We start from the raw sequence: 20,139 nt of genomic DNA on the forward strand, positions 1-20,139 counted from the left end.
ATAGTTATTGACCCGTCAGTAATTAGAAAAAATGGCTGTTATTTCGGTCCTAAAAGAAGCTGGATCACGAATATTGACGATGTGTTCCGGAAGACCATTCCAGTGAACAATAGCCAGCGGCAAAGCGGATGAATTGAATGCAACGGTTTTACCTGAAAGGCGTTGGAAGCTGAGATGGTTGTTTAAACGGCGCGAGATGCGGTGAGGTTGCGCAAGAGGGAGAGTCGAATGATTAGTGCTATAGACCATCTTGTGAAATAAGCAGACTAGGGCAATTGATCTTCGTGTTTGTAAAGTACAAAGAGGGAGCGATAATTTAATGTTTGTGACGCTTGAGACGAACGCGCAGCACGATTTTGGACTGATTCAAGGGAGTTAATTAAGTAGGCCTGGTGAGGTGACGAAATGGATGATGCATACTCGAGTTGCGGACGAACAAATGTTTGATAGGCGAGCTTACGGGTAGTAGCAGCAGTTCCATGAAGATCGCTTTTGCTGGTGTAATGCTATCACGTTCTCGCACGGAGGTTGTTAGTGGGTCTAGGTTGAGGGAAGTAATTTTACCTATTAAGCGTGAATGCGCAACGTGGTCGAATGCTTTTGAAAAATCTAAAAATATGCAGTCTGTTTGGAAGTTCTCGTCCATATTGTGTAGTAGCTCGTTAGTAAACTCCAGTAGTCTCACAAGAGTAACCTTTCCTGAACCCGTGCTGGTTAGAAAAAAAAATTATTACTATCTATATGCTGCGCCACTGCTGATACGATGATGTGTTCGAGGATCCATGTGCTGTCCGGTGTCAGTGCAATTTATGATCACCAGGTGGTTGAAATTATTCCGACGCTCTCCTACTACAGTTCACCTTTCTTTCCTTCTTTCTTTCTTATTTTCCTTCTTTCTTTCTTTCTTTCTTTCTTTCTTTCCTTCTTTCCTTCTTCCCTTCTTTCACAGACGCCAAAGATATGGAGCGATAATTTTGTGCCTTCGTTTCACCACCTGATTTGAAGATGGGGATAATTTTGGCAATTTTCCAATCCCTTGGAATTTCACCAGTTGATAGCGACTGACGAAAGATATGGAAGAGAATATTGCTTGAATGGATTACTGTGCTTTTGAGAATTTTGTATTAATATCATCAATGCCAGCAGAAGTTGAAATCTTGAGATTGTTTATTAATGCTGCAATACCGGAGACACTTATTTCTATGGGACTCATGTACTGGTAATCAGCATCTACTAATGGTGGAGTACTGGAATGGTCTTCCTGTGTGAACACTGAAGAAAAATAACTATTAAATATAAGTGGGCATTCTTGTTCTGTAGCTATTTACTGCAATTTTTAGCGAGCATTTCATGTCATGTCATGTGTGTACGGGATAGATGGCCCTCGGAATGGGCGCAGGCACACCGCAGTCATTGTTTAATTCAAACTGGTGTGTTTGTCTTTGCGCGTGTCTGTGTGTGAAAACCATAAAAAATACGCCACTCGCAACGTAGCTAGTACAGGGCGGTGCTGAATTCTAAACAATGGCCGCTACATGTAAGCGGTTATTCTGGCTACTTAGGAAAAGTGCAATATTTAAAGCGAATGTCAGAAAGCAGTGAATTTGGAAAAGTAAAAAAAATGTTCAAAAGTGATTTTCCTCCTGCGGGCTCCTACCTTCTCTTAATCTTTACGTACACGCATTCAGCGATCGGTGTCTCGAACTCGCATGTGCGTTTCAATGCAGGCGAAACACAAAAGGCGCCCATGTGCTGTCCGGTGTCAGTGCAATTTATGATCACCAGGTGGTTGAAATTATTCCGACGCCCTCCTACTGCAGTTCACCTTTCTTTCTTTCTTTCTTTCTTTCTTTCTTTCTTTCTTTCTTTCTTTCTTTCTTTCTTTCTTCCTTTCTTTCTTTCTTTCTTTCTTTCTTTCTTTCTTCCTTTCTTTCTTTCTTTCTTTCTTTCTTTCTTTCTTTCTTCCTTTCTTTCTTTCTTTCTTTCTTTGTTTCTCTCTTCCATTCTTTCTTTCTTTCTTTCCTTCTTTCTTCCCTTCTTTCTTTCTTTCTTTCTCTTTCCTTCTTCCTTTCTTTCCTTCTTCCCTTCTTTCTTTCTTTTTTTCTTCCTTTCTTTTTTTCTTCCTTTCTTTCTTTCTCTCTTTCTTTCTTTCTTTCTTTCTTTCCTTCCTTCTTTTTTCCTTCCCTTCTTTAATTCCTTCTGTCTTCCTTTCTTCCTTTTTTCTTTTTTTCTTCCATTCTCTCTTTCTTCGTTCTTTTTCTTCTTTTCTTTCTGTCCTTCTCTCTTTCCTTCTTTCTTTCTTTCCTTCGTTGCATCTTTCTTTCTTCCGCCCTTTCTTCCTTACGATCCCACCTTCCTCCCTTCCCTAACGGAGCGGTTGAGGTGTCAATTAGAAACACCCCGCCGCGGTGGCTCAGTGGTCACGGCGCTCGGCTACTGTCCCGAAAGACGAGGGTTCGATCCCGGCCCCTGCGGCAGAATTTCGATGAAGGCGAAATTCTAGTGGCCCGTGTGCTGCGCGATGTCAGTGCATGTTAAAGAACCTCAGGTGGTCGAAATGTCCGGAGCTCTTCACTACGCCGTCTCTCATAGCCTAAGTTGCTTCTGGACGTTAAACCCCAAAAAACCAAACCAAACAGAAATGAGGCAGTTACCGCGACTTGAAAATTTGTTTTTACATTTTTTTTTTGAGGGAAGGAAGTGGCGCAGTAAGTGCCTCATATATCGGTGAATACTCGAATGGTGCCATAAGAGAAGGGATTGAGGAGGGACTGTAATAATAGAAGAAGAAAGAGGTGTGGTAGTGGAGGACTCCGGAATAACTTCGACGACCTACCGATCTTTAGCGTGAACTGACATGGCACAGCACCTGGGCCCTTTCTGCATTTCGCTACCATCGAAACGCGGCCGCCGCTGCAGCTAGACAAAGCCAGTTTTCAATTTCTGGAGGCAGAACAAAATGCAGGAAAAAGGAAATAGTCCAGTCATGGGGCTCCAACCTAGCGTGCTCAGGTCAGTAGTGCCTGAACACATCATTTCGCATACCGCTCTGGAGGCATGGGCCGCGTAGTTTCGCTGTACCAGCACATGGTCGAACGCTCACAAAACGTCTGAATTGGGCAGATTCCACGGAGGGGAGGGGGGGGGGGATAAGCTGACCGGAATACTCCTTCGCTACAGGGAACGCATTCCCTACCGCATCCGAAACGTCTTGACAAAGCCTTGCCCTTCAGCGTCCATCCTGCGCGACTCCTATTCTTCAGTACCTACATTTTGCAAAATAACTTCCACCTGAACCTCATTTAAAGGAAGTTAAATAATCCTGTCAATTGTTTCTTATAGCCGTTCCTTTCCTAAAGAGGTACCTAGCTATACTTGTAACTGTCACATGCCAGTGGGCTCTCATATGCACTTTCTATGATAAGGAAAATAAAGCCGATGTTTAGTGTGCCGCCCCAGAGCGTTACCGGAGACTAACACGTCCACCAAGCGTCCGCCATGAGCCCGAAATGCTTAAAAATAGCGCCCATATCAGCCTTGTCAACGCGTGCCAATGTCTTCTGCAGCCCGGAAGGCTTCAGAGCCCATCAACTTAGTATCTCAGGAATAATGGCGCAGATGACATGAGGAGACTCTTATCGAATATATAGTTTCGTTTTTAAGGTGCATGAGGCGGCACGCACAGCTGGAAAATACGGCGCGCAGCTGCGATATAATCGTGAGTACCCGTTTCGGCTGGCTTCGTACAGCGTAAAAACACAGAGGCCACAGTTCCTCAAATGACATAGCTGGCTACTGGTGAATTCGAGGGTGCCTGGTTCGCGGTGTACATATGCCTTCTGGTCAACGCGAGTTACTTGCGTTTACTTTCTCAGCCGCTTCGCCTTGTGAAACGAGTGCGACCCGATATCGTCAAGCATATTATGCGCACTGCAAAAGAGTTTTAAAAATCCGAGAATGTTGTAAAAACGGAAAATTCACTAGAGATCTAACCTGTTAAGCCGAGCGCACTAGCAGTGAAGCCTGTGCAGTAAGGAGATTGCCAAGCAGGAAAACTTGAGTTTTCCGCATCGAAACTATACTGTACTTTTGGGCACCTGACAAATATGGATACAAGGACTACACGGGAGCTTTAGAGGGGGAGCTATTATTCTTTTGTTGTATTCATCATTTTCTTATCAGCAGTTTTTGAGTAGAGACGTTCGACCGTGCTCGTGTAGCGCATTTCGACGGAAACTACGAATGACAGATTTTATGCTGTACTCGAAAGGGCAGCTTATTGCATACATTTTGAAACAAGTACTGTAAGAGTGCCTCCAGATGGTCTGTGTGATCGCAAGTTGCCTGGAATGTTGCATTCAGAAGATGCAACTAAAAATAAAATATATTAAGCATAAGCTCACTTCACATAATGCAATCGAACAAATCTCCACATTCCACGCCTATTTTTCGAGCGGTTCCACGGTGGCAATATGATTGACGCTAAAACCTCTTCACTGACCTGGACAGTGTTGTCGTCAATAAATTATTTCCTTTCATCGTCACCAGCAGAATATTACCATCAGCGTGGGTAATTTTTATATCTTGTCGAACAACATCTGGGGCCGTCTCAGTAGGTTCAGACTGAGACGTGACTGTGTCATGAGCTCCCCAACAAAAACAGCACAAGACACAGCACAGCCCAACAGGTGCACTGCGATGTACAAATGCAGCGGTTCTTTTTCTTTTCTCTCGAGGCTGCCTGTTGTTGTCGGCGGCCGCCTCCGGTGGGGTACAGCGAGTCCAGCTTCCATGACGGCCATGACGAGACGACGGTGAAGGTACCTGTGGCGCATGTGTCCCTTCCTTAATGTTCATAAAAAAATAACAACAGAACGCAACAATATCAATTACCTCGCGTAACAATCCTGTTTGAATTTACTGTAACTACGGAGCGCGCCAAAGAGATGTGAAATTCTGAGAAATCGAACAACAGTTTCAGTAACTCTAAGTTTTACCTGCTGACTGGAGACTATGGTGGTCCGATGCTCGAGAGCCAAGAGGGCATGCGCAGATCAGCAAAAGGATGCTGCCAAGAACGCCAGAATGTCCTCGAACAGAGCAGCTGTGAAAGCTGTTCTTTGGAGCCCAACAATAAAGAATCCTGACCTCGCACCGTTTTCATCACTTGGCATAACTTCGTCACCTGGCATTGCAACGCTAGCAGCACCAATTTGGTCCGCGTCGGTGAGGTGACCGCTCTCTGAGGATACCATGAGCATGTATCCGTTCAGCAATGCCTCCTTAAATCTTTTTATAGGGAAAAATGTCGTGCATCCGAGGCAGTTCCTGCGCCTGGTCCGCTGATAGCTCACGTGATGTTGTGGTGATGCACTGGCTCAAGCACAATCGTGTTGCTTATACTGTTGGACTAGCGTCTCCTGTAGCCTTTCCCTGTTTGTGTGAACCCTCTCATTCTCTCATTAGGCTGCCGGGCGCTCGCTTCTCCGCTGCTTCAAGCTGCCGCTTGGGGGGCTGCGCAGCCGTACATCCTGGATGCCTCAATCCAGCTTTCCTCATTATATCGTGGAGTCACAACATAAGTTACGGAAAATCTGCAGACTATAATATATCCACGACGCTGTAGCGTGACCGGGAGAATTGCCAATACAAAGTTTGCCATCAGGGCTGATGGTTATATACGTATTTTTAAAGTGGTTTTTTTTCAAGCATGCCTTTCGCTTTTTTCTAAATCTACAGCCCTGTTCTACTGCCCAAGTTCGAAAAAAAGAAAAAGTAGGTCGGGCTGCCCTACCTAAACTACTTTTCTGCGCATGTACTGGAAAGCTCTAGTATGTCGCTCGTCAACAAATAGAACTTGTTGCTGTGCCTAAGGTGTGCACTACCGCCGCGGTGGCTCAGTGGTTATGGTCCTCGGCTGATGACCCAGCAGACGCGGGTTCGATCCCGGCCGCGCTAGCGGAATTTCTTTGGAGGAGAAATTCTAGACGGCCGTGTGCTGTTCGATGTCAGCGCGCGTTAAAGAACCCCAGGTGGTCGAAATTCCCGGAGCCCTTCACTACGGCGTCTCTCATAGCCTGAGTGGCTTTGGGACGTTAAACCTCATAAACCAAACCTAAGGTGTGCACTAAAGTGTGCCTTTGTCAGTACATAAAAGGAATGCAGTTGCTTTAATTTTGGCAGTTTAACACCTGTCAGCTGCTATGTACCAACCAGGCGCATTGAACCATTTCGCAGTAAAAAAAACCTTGGCAAAAGTCCGCAAATACTTTCATTTTATGCTTCTCTGATGCATGTATAAATTTATCTCTATGACAATTGCACATTTTTCGTTATATTTACTCCAGTCAGTCAGCGCCGACCAACAGCACGACGGGATTCAAAACATATACCTTTTCATTGCAGTTTAAGTATGCCGCCTGCCACAATGGGTAGTCTACACATCACGTGGGAATGCAGTAAAAACGACAACTTTCGCAAAGACCCGAGTGCAGAACAGTGGGAGAGCCGGCTCTCAAGCGGCGATCTGGGTTGCCAACAAGGTCTGATCCAGCACGCCCAACGAGCAGCGAAGCTCAGCGGTGCCCTGGAATAGGGGCACCGACCCTGTGAGAAGAAGGAAGATGGACCTCTTCTTTCTCGTCTGCTACTAGCACCTTTCTAGAGCAATAAACGTCTTTCCTACCTACCTACCTACTCACTATCCGATACGCAAGTTTTGATGACGCCGCAAAGACGCCTGTCCCAGGTAACCTGCCTGCCTCCAACGTTGCTCTCTGGGGACCTCCCGCCCAACGTTTATAGATACTTTGTTAGTTCCATAACTCCTCCTCTGAAAGCGGGCGCCGCTTGTACCCGGGCGGTGAGAGGGCGCTGCAGTCGAGGCTTGCGCGTCGCCGACGCGCGCGCGGCTCCTGTCCTGCAGTTACTACTTAGCCCGTGCTCGTGTTTTTCGTTGCCTTTTTTTTGTCCATTTGTGTTCCTGTGCGCTCTGCGAACACGTGGTCCCCATCGTACACTCAGAACAACAGACGCTGCTGGCCGTGAAGCACCTTTCGATCGAAGCGCGACGATTCCAACTTGTTTCGTGCCCGGCTGTACCTGTCAACGCGGCCCCTGCTGTTGCCACATTTGCGAAGTCCAACCTAGAAATTCCTTAAGCATTGTCTGATCCCGTGGAAGGGATTTATTTCGCACAGATTGTGGAAAAGAGCTCTTCGATACAGCTTCCGAGAAACTGGAGAATGGCGGCCCTTGAGTAGGAGGCGGGAAAATACAAAGAGGTTGTTCTTTACGACGCCGGGATGAAGGAAGGCGTTTACACCATTCTGAAAAGTGTCGCATTTCGTGAGGACCTGACCTATGCTGTCCAAGCAAATGGAAGGCTGTTGGACAAGTGGGATACTGACATTCAGGTTTTTTTCTGTGAAAGATGTAGAGGCAATTTTGCAGATCGTGCACACAAAGCAATTTTGCCGCGGTTGCTGTGACTTCGATGTCGCCAGCTGCAGTAGCGTGGCCCAAAATGCTAGAAGTACGCTGTATCACAAAGACTGCGCTGCTTTGACAAGTGCAGACAAAGAAATATGTGCTATGTGCACCAGCTTGGCAAAATGTTTGAAGCGGAGGGAATCATCGACACGACCGAAGTAAAAGGTGCCTGTGGTAGTAAGTGTGCTGAGAAAGCGGCTGATCCGTGCCACTGCATCACGAGGACGAAAAGATGTACCATTCCGAAAAGATGTTTACCTGTGTAAGCGCAGTAGCGGGCGCTATAAAACAGGCTAGAAAGGACGAGTTGTTCGGCGACCTGTTTTGGAACGTGCTGGGTTCTCTTGTAAAAAAAAAAGGGCACGAATGGTGTTGGTTGACCACAGCATGCTGAGGTGTTCACAGCTCAATTAATTTACTTTTATTTAGTGACGCGCATGCACTTCTTTGCGCGAGCAAAGTGCTTGGAAAATAGCAGCGTCGTTAGAGCTCAAAGAGAGCGAAAGAAGGCGAAGCTTGTCTGACAAATTAGTTGACAGCAAATTTGTCAACAACGATGTTTAGTTGGTTTGCGAATAACATTTTTCTATTTAAATGCCAAGAGCCTTGAGTTACTCTTGCGTTTCGCCGACACCGGTACCGACCTCGCGGCTTTCGGGAAAGCAGCCGTATCCACTGAGGTAGCGGCGGGTTTTATTTGCGCCAGTATTGCTGTAATAAAACGTAAAAGTAGCTTTGCGCTAAATGCGTAACACAACAGCCAGTCGCGAAAAACTGGTTCGGCGCATAATCCGAATCTCTCGAAGTACCAAGGTTCATCTCACGAGAAGCAGAATCGAAGCATGCATTTCGTCATCGCCCGTACAAAACGGCCGCTCGTGACAATGCTCAGAATACCACTCTTAAGTTCGAAAACGCGCTAAGCACACATATGTTATGTAATACCTCCGGGCAAGAGCCGGAAACAAACAACAGCAGTCGCGCAGCGATGATTCGAATGCGAGTGCTCGTGCAAAACGCTGCACGCTAGCAGACGACTCTCGCTCTCCCCGCTCAACCCGCGATTGCAGCGCCGCGGTGGCGGGGACGGCGTCAGGCCGCCTGCTCCCTACGGGCGCTGCGAGGAGTTATGGAACTAAAAACGTATCTATAAACTTTGCTCCCGCCGGAGCCACCCCAGCGATTTTAAAGCGTAAAGCTCTAACCCTCCCATGCTGAGCCTGAAGGCAATCTGGCTCTTAGATTTGACCACTAACGACAGGCACACCGCATGCGCAAAATTGCGCATGGCAGGTGCCTCATTTTGGCTACGCGTGTGGCATTCAATTCCGCCGCTGCGCTCGTTGCTGCTAGGCCGCTCCTGCTCCCCAGTTGTGGCATGTAATGTGTCACGTGATTCGCTCTTGCGCTTGGCAGTCACGTGCGACACTGCACCGACCGCTGTTCTGGACGCTCGCTGTTTCACTTGTCGGACGTGATTCGTCACGTGATTCGTTCTCCCTGAATCGATTGGCTGTCGCTGAAGTCTAGACACAATGAAGATGAACCAAAGCTAAACCAGGTCTAACTATGCTAAACAGAGATTCCACTATGTATATCCTGGATCAGCTGAGTTGAGCAACAGCCCCTTCTTTGACTCACAATGCCGGCACGCAATTTTCTGTTGAACGGGGCCTTTAACGCTGCCGCGTTAAAACTGATGCCCTGCTTGTTCTTCGATACCTCAGGCGGGAAACGCTGCTTTCCGTAGACGCTAAGCTTTAAGTTAGGCATGTGCTCTTTCACGGCTAGCACGTCGTTTCAGGTCACGCTTACAGGAATATATCTGGCACTACTCTGTAATGAGTCATTTATGCCATTACAGAGTAGTAATGGCATAGTAGTAACGCTATGCAAAGGAACCGCTCGAGAGTAATAAATGCGCTTCAGATATTCGCGTCTAAGCTACACGTTAAACTACGGATGTATTAAAAGTAATGCTCAACTTCTTGTCCCGGTCACAGGATTTTTCCTTTATCGGTAGAATACGTCGTTATAGAAGGGCTATAGCTAATTAACATATATATGTACATGTTCAGGCGGCGCACAGCTGGACCGAAGTGGCTCTCAGCATCACGCTTATCTTCTTTAGAACGACTTACTGTATGGTTCTAGTGAGCGGCAACAGTGGTATCAATTCTAAATAGAGGGTGTTATTATGGAAAACCTGCTTACCTGAGAGGGTTGAGGGCGTGCACTGCAGGAACTTGCATCATCGTCATGGAAACCTCACCCGGTACGAGGCCCCACTGCGAAGCGACGGCTACTTCGTCGTCAGGGCAGATTGAAAGGGTCACGTGCGTTCTATCCCTAGTTCGCTGTTAGCACTGGGAGATCTCGGTCTTGATAAGGTATCTGTTGCCACATAGTTCCTTCCACCTCAAAAACATAACGAGATCTTGAAAATAAAGTGAGCTGTGCCACACAGCGAACATCTGCCAGTGCTTGCTGAGGCATGGACATACGCGACCACTGTTAATGTCCAAGTTCATCTGCGTGAAAGAGTTGATACCTTTCACGGTTGTAGTGGTGCTGCGAATGGCGGTGATAGTGAACTGAACGTAATTTCCCAAGGCCATCATGCCAAGCATCCACGCAGCTATGGCCAAACCACGAAAACTTGGGGCGTTTGCCAGTGACGAAGGCAGGCCTTTCGCAAGAAAGGTGGAGACGAAAAAAAGGAAAAGGTGTGAACAGTTTCGGCGCTGCACGTGTCTGAACGAAACGCGCCAGCAGCGGACGTGCAAATAAAGCGCAAGCATGAATCCCAAAGCAATTATGGCAACAGTGAACCAAATGAGCGAAGTGCACGAGCCGGCGAAGGTTAAATTTGCTGCACTTAGTAGAAAAGTGAAAAAGCAGAACGGTGCGGGAGAATACTGCGCATGTGGGAAAAGGTCTGCCATCAGCAGCTCATTGGTCCCAACTGGAACAATCATTAGGTCGACGCGCTTGCTGTCTACGTCGTGCCAGTCACCAACTTCAGTCGCATCAATTGTGTTGTTCAGTGCCCTGTAAGCATCTATCAAGGCCAAAGCTTCAGGCTGTGTCTTATCCGCTTTATCTCCACTGGCTCTAGACAATATAGCAGTGTACTTCTGGCCTCTGGGGAATTTTCCTTCTGATTTCTCGCTGAGGAATAGTCGTGAGGCTTGAACCGTTCGGCGAGTCGCACATTGCCGGAAGCGGTCCTCAGGGGCATTGATGTCATTTCTGGTCACACTGACCACTTGGCAGAGGTGCTTTGGAAACTCAAGCAGGCCGATTTCGTGCGACTCCGCTGAAACGAACAAAAGGTTGAGCGTCTCTCTTGCCATTAAGTTTTGAAACTTATATCTGGTGTCCTTCGCTACGTGATGCCAGGAGGAGTGTATTTACACTGTTCTTGTCTGACGTCTAAATGTAACCTGATTTTTGAATGACACGCCGCAGTCAATAGGTTTCCGCGGCACAAAGCCATTGAACTCACATTGCATTTGATCATGTGAGACACTTACATATTTGACTGCTATCGGGAGCTCTTTGAAGCTTTTGTACAAGAACCCCTCATGAACAGGACTGTACACCAACACTGGTCGATCAGCGGATGCTTTAGAGGCTGACATAATGCTCAGCATGGGGCCCTGCGTATCAGCTGCCACTACTAGAAGGAAGCAAGAAATAGCATACATTTCAATGAACATAACAGACAACACGTGTTCATTTTTCGTATAAATTCTCCACGGACCTTGGGATGAGCGTACTGTGTGCTTCATACCTACTCGTCAAACACTTGCAGACTGATCACAAGATTGAAACTAGGCTTTTCGTGTGTTCAACATGCCGTCGTTTTCCAATGGGGGCGTTGCATCGAAACGCTCTAGGTTTAAGAGCAGATTGGGAACTCAATGCATTACATTGTCCCTAGCAGCAACTTCCGTAATGCTGGCTGAAGGCATTTCGTTCAAATGTTATCTTTCAAGACAGATTCTGAATAATGTATCTCAGTTCTAAGCATGTAATGTCCCATCCTCCTATAGAGAAGGAAACAACTTGATGGTGTACTACCAAATGCTGCTTCTCCTCGGTGTATCCGGGTGCAATTGATTTTTGCTCTTTCATATTTCTCTCAAGAATAGTGTCTCGCTATTGACGACCCACAGGAGAGGTATTATAGCATGCGGGACTTATAGATTTCTCGCACAATTTTCCATGGTCTAGTAACGGTGATCGAATGAATGGTCCAGCACTGGCAGCCTCTTTCACGGAAATGTGTGGCGTACATACAGAATAATGGAAACTTCGGGCACCATAAAAATGAATAAGTTTTAAGCAATTTCCCTCTTTTTAGTTTTACCGTCTACTTCACTTACTGTGAAAACTTCACTCTTGCGAACCGTGAGAAAGTTCGGATTTGATCAAAAATTTATGCTGCCGTAATTTCGCTCCCTAAGTATTGCCTATCGTCTTGCGGAGCAGCCGACTCACGGGCGAGAGTTGAAGAGACTGACGAAAAAAAGGATCAGTGTAGAGCGAGTTGAAAAACAATACTTCACGCCAGACGCCTGTGTCACAGTGATGCTCCGAGTAGAGCAGACGCGGAGCGTCCGCTAACACCGACGGGTAACGAATCCTCTGATTTCGCTTCGGCGCGCTCGCAGTACTAGGCCCTTAGCTAAAAGCCGAACTTTGGTGTGGCAGCGCCATCTAGAGGATATCGTCAAAGAGTGCAGCCTGCGCTGCGGGCAACTCTGGCATCTCTCCTTAGAAACCCAGCAAAATTGATTAGCCGCAAGCTTTCTTGAACAGTACTAAAATTTTATCACGACTCACAGTAAGCACCTGAAATGACTCAATAAAGGGCTGTTTTAAACATTCAGAAAGTTTTCTGCGATTTGGGCTGGTGGATGTTCCGCGATGCGGGCATTATGTACCTGACATTTATCAGTAGCTAAATGAATTTTTTATTAAAATCGCCGCTCAGATTTTTTATTTTTTATGTCACGGAACAAAGTTACGTTATGATCCTGATGGCCATCAACAAGGAAATTTAGCCCTAACTAACTTTTGTGAAGCGGCCAATGTGTCTCGATATATCGATCGTCAAAATACGCATTCGAGAGCTCGTTGGATTAGCTCTCTGGCATTGCCTATTCATAACATGGCGTCGCTCGTATTTCATGATCTAGAATAATTTACCTGTAATTTGGCGTAAATAACATGCGCTGTGAGATCACTTTATATATATGCAATGGAGAAAATCCGACTCAACGAGCTTTGAAATGGGCAATTTTGAGGTTCGTAATTTACGCTACAGAGTTAAGGATACCGTTCAGCAGAGAACTCGTCGTAGTTGGCTTCGTCGTTTGAGTGTGCGGAAAAGTGAGAATTGTCGAGAGTGATGCGGCGTAATACGCGACGCTCTAGAACGAAAATTGAATAAAAGCTAGAAAACTGATGAGTAGAAAGTCGCAACGTGACTCAAACTTCATCGGACATGCAACAATAAAATATAAATGAATTGCGTGAAAAGATAGCTGTGGTAATTCGCCCGGAATCAAACCCCTCAACATCAGAGTTAAGTTCCTATGACAACACCCCTGAGCAACGCAGGAACGTTCGTACAGCTTGGTTAAAGCGGGGCTTCCCATGTATGTAGAATGACCTCGCACGCTTTATGTAAACAGTGTCCGTGCCATTTAAGTGTATGAGGCGAAAGCGTAAAAGTGGCCTGTATGGCACGGACACTGAACGGATACATGCTCATGGTATCCTCAGAGAGCGGTCACCTCACCGACGCGGACCAAATTGGTGCTGCTAGCGTTGTAATGCCAGGTGACGAAGTTATGCCAAGTGATGAAAACGGTGCGAGGTCAGGATTCTTTATTGTTGGGCTCCAAAGAACAGCTTTCACAGCTGCTCTGTTCGAGTACATTCTGGCGTTCTTGGCAGCATCCTTTTGCTGATCTGCGCATGCCCTCTTGGCTCTCGAGCATCGGAGCACCATAGTCTCCAGTCAGCAGGTAAAACTTAGAGTTACTGAAACTGTTGTTCGATTTCTCAGAATTTCGCATCTCTTTGGCGCGCTCCGTAGTTACAGTACATTCAAACAGGATTGTTACGCGAGGTAATTGATATTGTTGCGTTCTGTTGTTATTTTTTTACGAACATTAAGGAAGGGACACATGCGCCACAGGTACCTTCACCGTCGTCTCGTCATGGCCGTCATGGAAACTGACTCGCTGTACCCCACCGGAGGCGGCCGCCGACAACAACAGGCAGCCTCGAGAGAAAAGAAAAAGAACCGCTGCATTTGTACATCGCAGTGCACCTGTTGGGCTGTGCTGTGTCTTGTGCTGTTTTTGTTGGCGAGCTCATGACACAGTCACGTCTCAGTCTGAACCTACTGAGACGGCCCCAGATGTTGTTCGACAAGATACAAAAATTACCCACGCTGATGGTAATTTTCTGCTGGTGACGATGAAAGGAAAATAATTTATTGACGACAACACTGTCGAGGTCAGTGAAGAGGTTTTAGCGTCAATCATATTGCCACCGTGGAACCGCTCGAAAAATAGGCGTGGAATGTGGAGATTTGTTCGATTGCATTATGTGAAGTGAGCTTATGCTTAATATATTTTATTTTTAGTTGCATCTTCTGAATGCAACATTCCAGGCAACTTGCGATCACACAGACCATCTGGAGGCACTCTTACAGTACTTGTTTCAAAATGTATGCAATAAGCTGTCCTTTTGAGTACAGTATAAAATCTGTCATTCGTAGTTTCCGTCGAAATGCGCTACACGAGCACGGTCAAACGTCTCTACTCAAAAACTGCTGATAAGAAAATGATGAATACAACAAAAGAATAATAGCTCCCCCTCTAAAGCTCCCGTGTAGTCCTTGTATCCATATTTGTCAGGTGCCCAAAAGTACAGTATAGTTTCGATGCGGAAAACTCAAGTTTTCCTGCTTGGCAATCTCCTTACTGCACAGGCTTCACTGCTAGTGCGCTCGGCTTAACAGGTTAGATCTCTAGTGAATTTTCCGTTTTTACAACATTCTCGGATTTTTAAAACTCTTTTGCAGTGTGCATAATATGCTTGACGATATCGGGTCGCACTCGTTTCACAAGGCGAAGCGGCTGAGAAAGTAAACGCAAGTAACTCGCGTTCACCAGAAGGCATATGTACACCGCGAACCAGGCACCCTCGAATTCACCAGTAGCCAGCTATGTCATTCGAGGAACTGTGGCCCCTGTGTTTTTACGCTGTACGAAGCAAGCCAAAACGGGTACTCACAATTATATCGCAGCTGCGCGCCGTATTTTCCAGCTGTGCGTGCCGCCTCATGCACCTTAAAAACGAAACTATATATTCGATAAGAGTCTCCTCATGTCATCTGCGCCATTATTCCTGAGATACTAAGTTCATGGGCTCTGAAGCCTTCCGGACTGCAGAAGACATTGGCACGCGTTGGCAAGGCTGATATGGGCGCTATTTTTAAGCATTTCGGGCTCATGGCGGGCGCTTGGTGGACGTGTTAGTCTCCGGTAACGCTCTGGGGCGGCACACTAAACATCGGCTTTATTTTCCTTATCATAGAAAGTGCATATGAGAGCCCACTGGCATGCGACAGTTACAAGTATAGTTAGGTACCTCTTTAGGAAAGGAACGGCTATAAGAAACAATTCACAGGATTATTTAACTTCCTTTAAATGAGGTTCAGGTGGAAGTTATTTTGCAAAATGTAGGTACTGAAGAATAGGAGTCGCGCAGGATGGACGCTGAAGGGCAAGGCTTTGTCAAGACGTTTCGGATGCGGTAGGGAATGCGTTCCCTGTAGCGAAGGAGTATTCCGGTCAGCTTATCCCCCCCCCCCCCTCCCCTCCGTGGAATCTGCCCAATTCAGACGTTTTGTGAGCGTTCGACCATGTGCTGGTACAGCGAAACTACGCGGCCCATGCCTCCAGAGCGGTATGCGAAATGATGTGTTCAGGCACTACTGACCTGAGCACGCTAGGTTGGAGCCCCATGACTGGACTAATTCCTTTTTCCTGCATTTTGTTCTGCCTCCAGAAATTGAAAACTGGCTTTGACTAGCTGCAGCGGCGGCCGCGTTTCGATGGTGGCGAAATGCAGAAAGGGCCCAGGTGCTGTGCCATGTCAGTTCACGCTAAAGATCGGTAGGTCGTCGAAGTAATTCCGGAGTCCTCCACTACCACACCTCTTTCTTCTTCTATTATTACAGTCCCTCCTCAATCCCTTCTCTTATGGCACCATTCGAGTATTCACCGATATATGAGGCACTTACTGCGCCACTTCCTTCCCTCAAAAAAAAAATGTAAAAACAAATTTTCAGGTCCCGGTAACTGCCTCATTTCTGTTTGGTTTGGTTTATTGGGGTTTAACGTCCAGAAGCAACTTAGGCTATGAGAGACGCCGTAGTGAAGAGCTCCAGACATTTCGACCACCTGAGGTTCTTTAACATGCACTGACATCGCGCAGCACACGGGCCACTAGAATTTCGCCTTCATCGAAATTCGGCCGCAGGGGCCGGGATCGAACCCGCGTCTTTCGGGACAGTAGCCGAGCGCCGTGACGACTGAGCCACCGCGGCGGGGTGTTTCTATATTGACACCTCAACCGCTCCGTTAGGGAAGGGAGGAAGGTGGGAGCGTAAGGAAGAAAGGGCGGAAGAAAGAAAGATGCAACGAAGGAAAGAAAGAAAGAAGGAAAGAGAGAAGGACAGAAAGAAAAGAAGAAAAAGAACGAAGAAAGAGAGAAAGTAAGAAAGAAAGAAATAAGAAAGGAAGACAGAAGGAATTAAAGAAGGGAAGGAAGAAAGAAGGAAGGAAAGAAAGAAAGAGAGAAAGAGAGAAAGAACGAAAGAGAGAAAGAAAGAAAGAAAGAAAAGAAGAAAGAAAGAAGGGAAGAAGGAAAGAAAGGAAGAAGGAAAGAGAAAGAAAGAAAGAAAGAAGGAAAGGAAGAAGGAAAGAAAGAAAGAAAGAAAGAAAGAAAGAAAGAAAGAAAGAAAGGTAAACTGTAGGAGGAGGGCGTCGGAATAATTTCAACCACCTGGTGATCATAAATTGCACTGACACCGGACAGCACATGGGCGCCTTTTGTGTTTCGCCTGCATTGAAACGCACATGCGAGTTCGAGACACCGATCGCTGAATGCGTGTACGTAAAGATTAAGAGAAGGTAGGAGCCCGCAGGAGGAAAATCACTTTTGAACATTTTTTTACTTTTCCAAATTCACTGCTTTCTAACATTCGCTTTAAATATTGCACTTTTCCTAAGCAGCCAGAATAACCGCTTACATGTAGCGGCCATTGTTTAGAATTCAGCACCGCCCTGTACTAGCTACGTTGCGAGTGGCGTATTTTTTATGGTTTTCACACACAGACACGCGCAAAGACAAACACACCAGTTTGAATTAAACAATGACTGCGGTGTGCCTGCGCCCATTCCGAGGGCCATCTATCCCGTACACACATGATATGACATGAAATGCTCGCTAAAAATTGCAGTAAATAGCTACAGAAGAAGAATGCCCACTTATATTTAATAGTTATTTTTCTTCAGTGTTCACACAGGAAGACCATTCCAGCACTCCACCATTAGTAGATGCTGATTACCAGTACATGAGTCCCATAGAAATAAGTGTCTCCGGTATTGCAGCATTAATAAACAATCTCAAGATTTTAACTTCTGCTGGCATTGATGATATTAATACAAAAATTCTCAAAAGCACAGTGATCCATTCAAGCAATATTCTCTTCCATATCTTTCGTCAGTCGCTATCAACTGGTGAAATTCCAAGGGATTGGAAAATTGACAAAATTATCCCCATCTTCAAATCAGGTGGTGAAACGAAGGCACAAAATTATCGCTCTATATCTTTGGCGTCTGTGAAAGAAGGGAAGAAGGAAAGAAAGAAAGAAAGGAAGAAAGAAAGAAAAAAAGAAAGGAAGAAAGAAAGAAGGAAATAAAGAAAGAAAGAAAGAAAGGAAGGAAGAAAGAAAGAAACAAAGAAAGGAAAAAACAAAGAAAGAAAGAAAGAAAGAAGGAAAGAAAGGAAGAAAGAAAGAAAGAAAGAAGGAAAGTAAGAAAGAAAGAAGGAAAGAAAGGTGAACTGTAGTAGGAGAGCGTCGGAATAATTTCAACCACCTGGTGATCATAAATTGCACTGACACCGGACAGCACATGGATCCTCGAACACATCATCGTATCAGCAGTGGCGCAGCATATAGATAGTAATAATTTCTTTTTTTCTAACCAGCACGGGTTCAGGAAAGGCTACTCTTGTGAGACTCAACTACTGGAATTTACTAACGAGCTACTACACAATATGGACGAGAACTTCCAAACAGACTGCATATTTTTAGATTTTTCAAAAGCATTCGACCACGTTGCGCATTCACGCTTAATAGGTAAAATTACTTCCCTCAACCTAGACCCACTAACAACCTCCGTGCGAGAACGTGATAGCATTACACCAGCAAAAGCGCCTTGGGTACTTCTGGGCCCGAACACGCCAGCGGAACGGACCCCGACTGGCAAGGCCGACGGGCTCCTTAGACGCGCATGTATCTTTTGGTTGACAGTTCGACTCCTGACCTATGCCTGACGCAAGTTTCAACGAGCAATTCCGTTCTCGATTAGCCGCAGATTCAAACGCGATCAGTAGGGTACTTCTGCGATAATTTGGCAGCCCACAGTCTTAGCGCAAAAAAAGGCCTCACTGGGCAAGATATTGCGTCGCTCTCGGTGGGTGTATATAAGGCAAGCCAAGTACAGCGCTTGTCGTAGGATTTCTAGGCGGCCTTGTCACCGTCGTCTTAGTATGCTGTGTGTAGGTACGTGCCGTTCGCATTCAGTCACGTGACCTTATAATTTCAAACCACAATTTGTTCTCCAGTTGAATCATTAACCAGTGTCATTCCATGAAGCCGCCGAGTACAAATTTTTTTAAGCCCGCGTAAGTGTCTTTTTAATGTATTAAATGTATATTTTTAGTCTATTTCTAATGTATATTTTTAATGCATTATAAATACGCTAAGCGGGCAAAAATGTATTTTTCACGTATTTTTAAGAACGTTCAAAAAATTATTCCTAGTATACTTAGAAAGCATTCGTATTGCAGTTTAAGCATAGGGACAAAAAAATGCGAAATAAATATGAAATTAATGGAATACGTTTGAAATGCATTTTTAGCACATCCTCTTTTTCGCTCAGGGATGCCTGATGCCTTCGATGTTCTCTAGTTTTCGAGCTAGGCCTATCATAGCTATGTTGCAGAGTAGGCGTGAGATAACTGACCCTTGGGGTGTTCGCTTGTTTGGAGTGCGAATTTTGTCCGATAGAAGGTCTCCTATGCCGATGATGGCAGTTTTCTCGGACAGGAAGGCTTTGACGAAGCCGTGGATTCTGCGTCCGCAATCCAGCTTGCCTAGGCCCGTAAGGATCGCTTCGTGGCTGACGTTATTGAATGCCCCCTTGATGTCCAGGACCATGATGGCATTTTCTCCCGTCCGATGTACGTTTTGCAGCACATCTTCTTGTGTTTGGAGGAGAACGTCCTGCGTCGAGAGCTTCGCTCTGAAGCCGAACATGGTATGTGGTACACAGTCGTTATCTTCCGTGTAATTTTGCAGTCTTAAAGTTACCACCCGTTTGTAAATTTTGCCAAGGCACGATGCGAGTAATATGGGCCTGAGGTTTTCAATTTGTAGCTTTTTACCAGGTTTAGGTATCATTATTACTTCGCCGTGTTTCCAATTTTCAGGAACCGTCTCCGCCTCCCAATGTTTGTTAAGAAAGCTGACGAACTCTTCTATGAGGTCGTCGCTTAGGTTGCGGATTAGGGCGTTGTCGATTCTGTCCGCTCCGGCTGCCGTGTTTCTGGAGGTGTTTCTTATGGCCGAGTAAACCTCTTCCACAGTTGATTGATCTCAATTTGATCTCAAAAACTGCTGAGGTCGCTCCTCAAGGAGCCCTTTCTTAATTTCCAGCCTTGTACTCTTTAGAGGAACGGGTTTTACAAATAACTTTTCGCTGGTGCAGTGGAAGCTGTTATTGCACCAAACATCTTCGCTTGAAAGCTATTGTATATCCTGTCTTTGTCCTCTCGGAAATTGTTTATCATCACTCAAGGGTTTATCATCACTCAATGCAGGTCGCGGCGCAGTGCAAGTGTAGAGAAGTGCAGCGAAAAAAAAGTTATTGTGCAGATTTAACTTGTCCTATAACCTATTCTAGGTTGTAGACTCACACTGGCAGCGGTATTCCGTTGAAGGGTGACAGCTGGACAAAATGAGCAGCGCTTCAACGCTGTGAACCTTTCTAGCTCAGCTGTAATCAGGATCGAAATTTATAAAACACTCCACGTTGTTTTCACTCCTTGGTTGAGTTCTCTTTCAACGCTTACTACCGCGCCGGCTGACAAAGCTTGAAGCTTGAAAGAAACGGGAGCTAGCTGCCGAAATTTATCGGCATAACGTTGCGCCTACCGAACACTTGGAAGAGCCAGCTCACGAGCGTGCACGGAAGAAACGAAGCGTTTTCACGTAGCGCCTTGCATTAACACTTGGCGACAGACACCGGTGTCACGTTCAGAGCCCGA

General features: G+C 46.0%; 1 long non-coding RNA gene across 1 annotated transcript in view; it reads left to right on the forward strand.

Moving 5' to 3' along the window:
* Positions 1-7,004, forward strand: part of LOC149344691 (uncharacterized) — a 64,861-nt gene extending 57,857 nt beyond the window's left edge. The window contains exons 2-3 of the long non-coding RNA XR_016283217.1: positions 4,737-4,820; positions 6,406-7,004. This is a non-coding gene — a long non-coding RNA (uncharacterized LOC149344691). The remainder of the gene's footprint in view (positions 1-4,736; positions 4,821-6,405) is intronic.
* The last annotated feature ends 13,135 nt before the right edge of the window (positions 7,005-20,139 follow it).

The sequence above is a fragment of the Amblyomma mixtum genome, chromosome 5, assembly GCF_055824585.1.
Source record: "Amblyomma mixtum isolate Tamu chromosome 5, ASM5582458v1, whole genome shotgun sequence".
NCBI lineage: Eukaryota > Metazoa > Arthropoda > Arachnida > Ixodida > Ixodidae > Amblyomma > Amblyomma mixtum.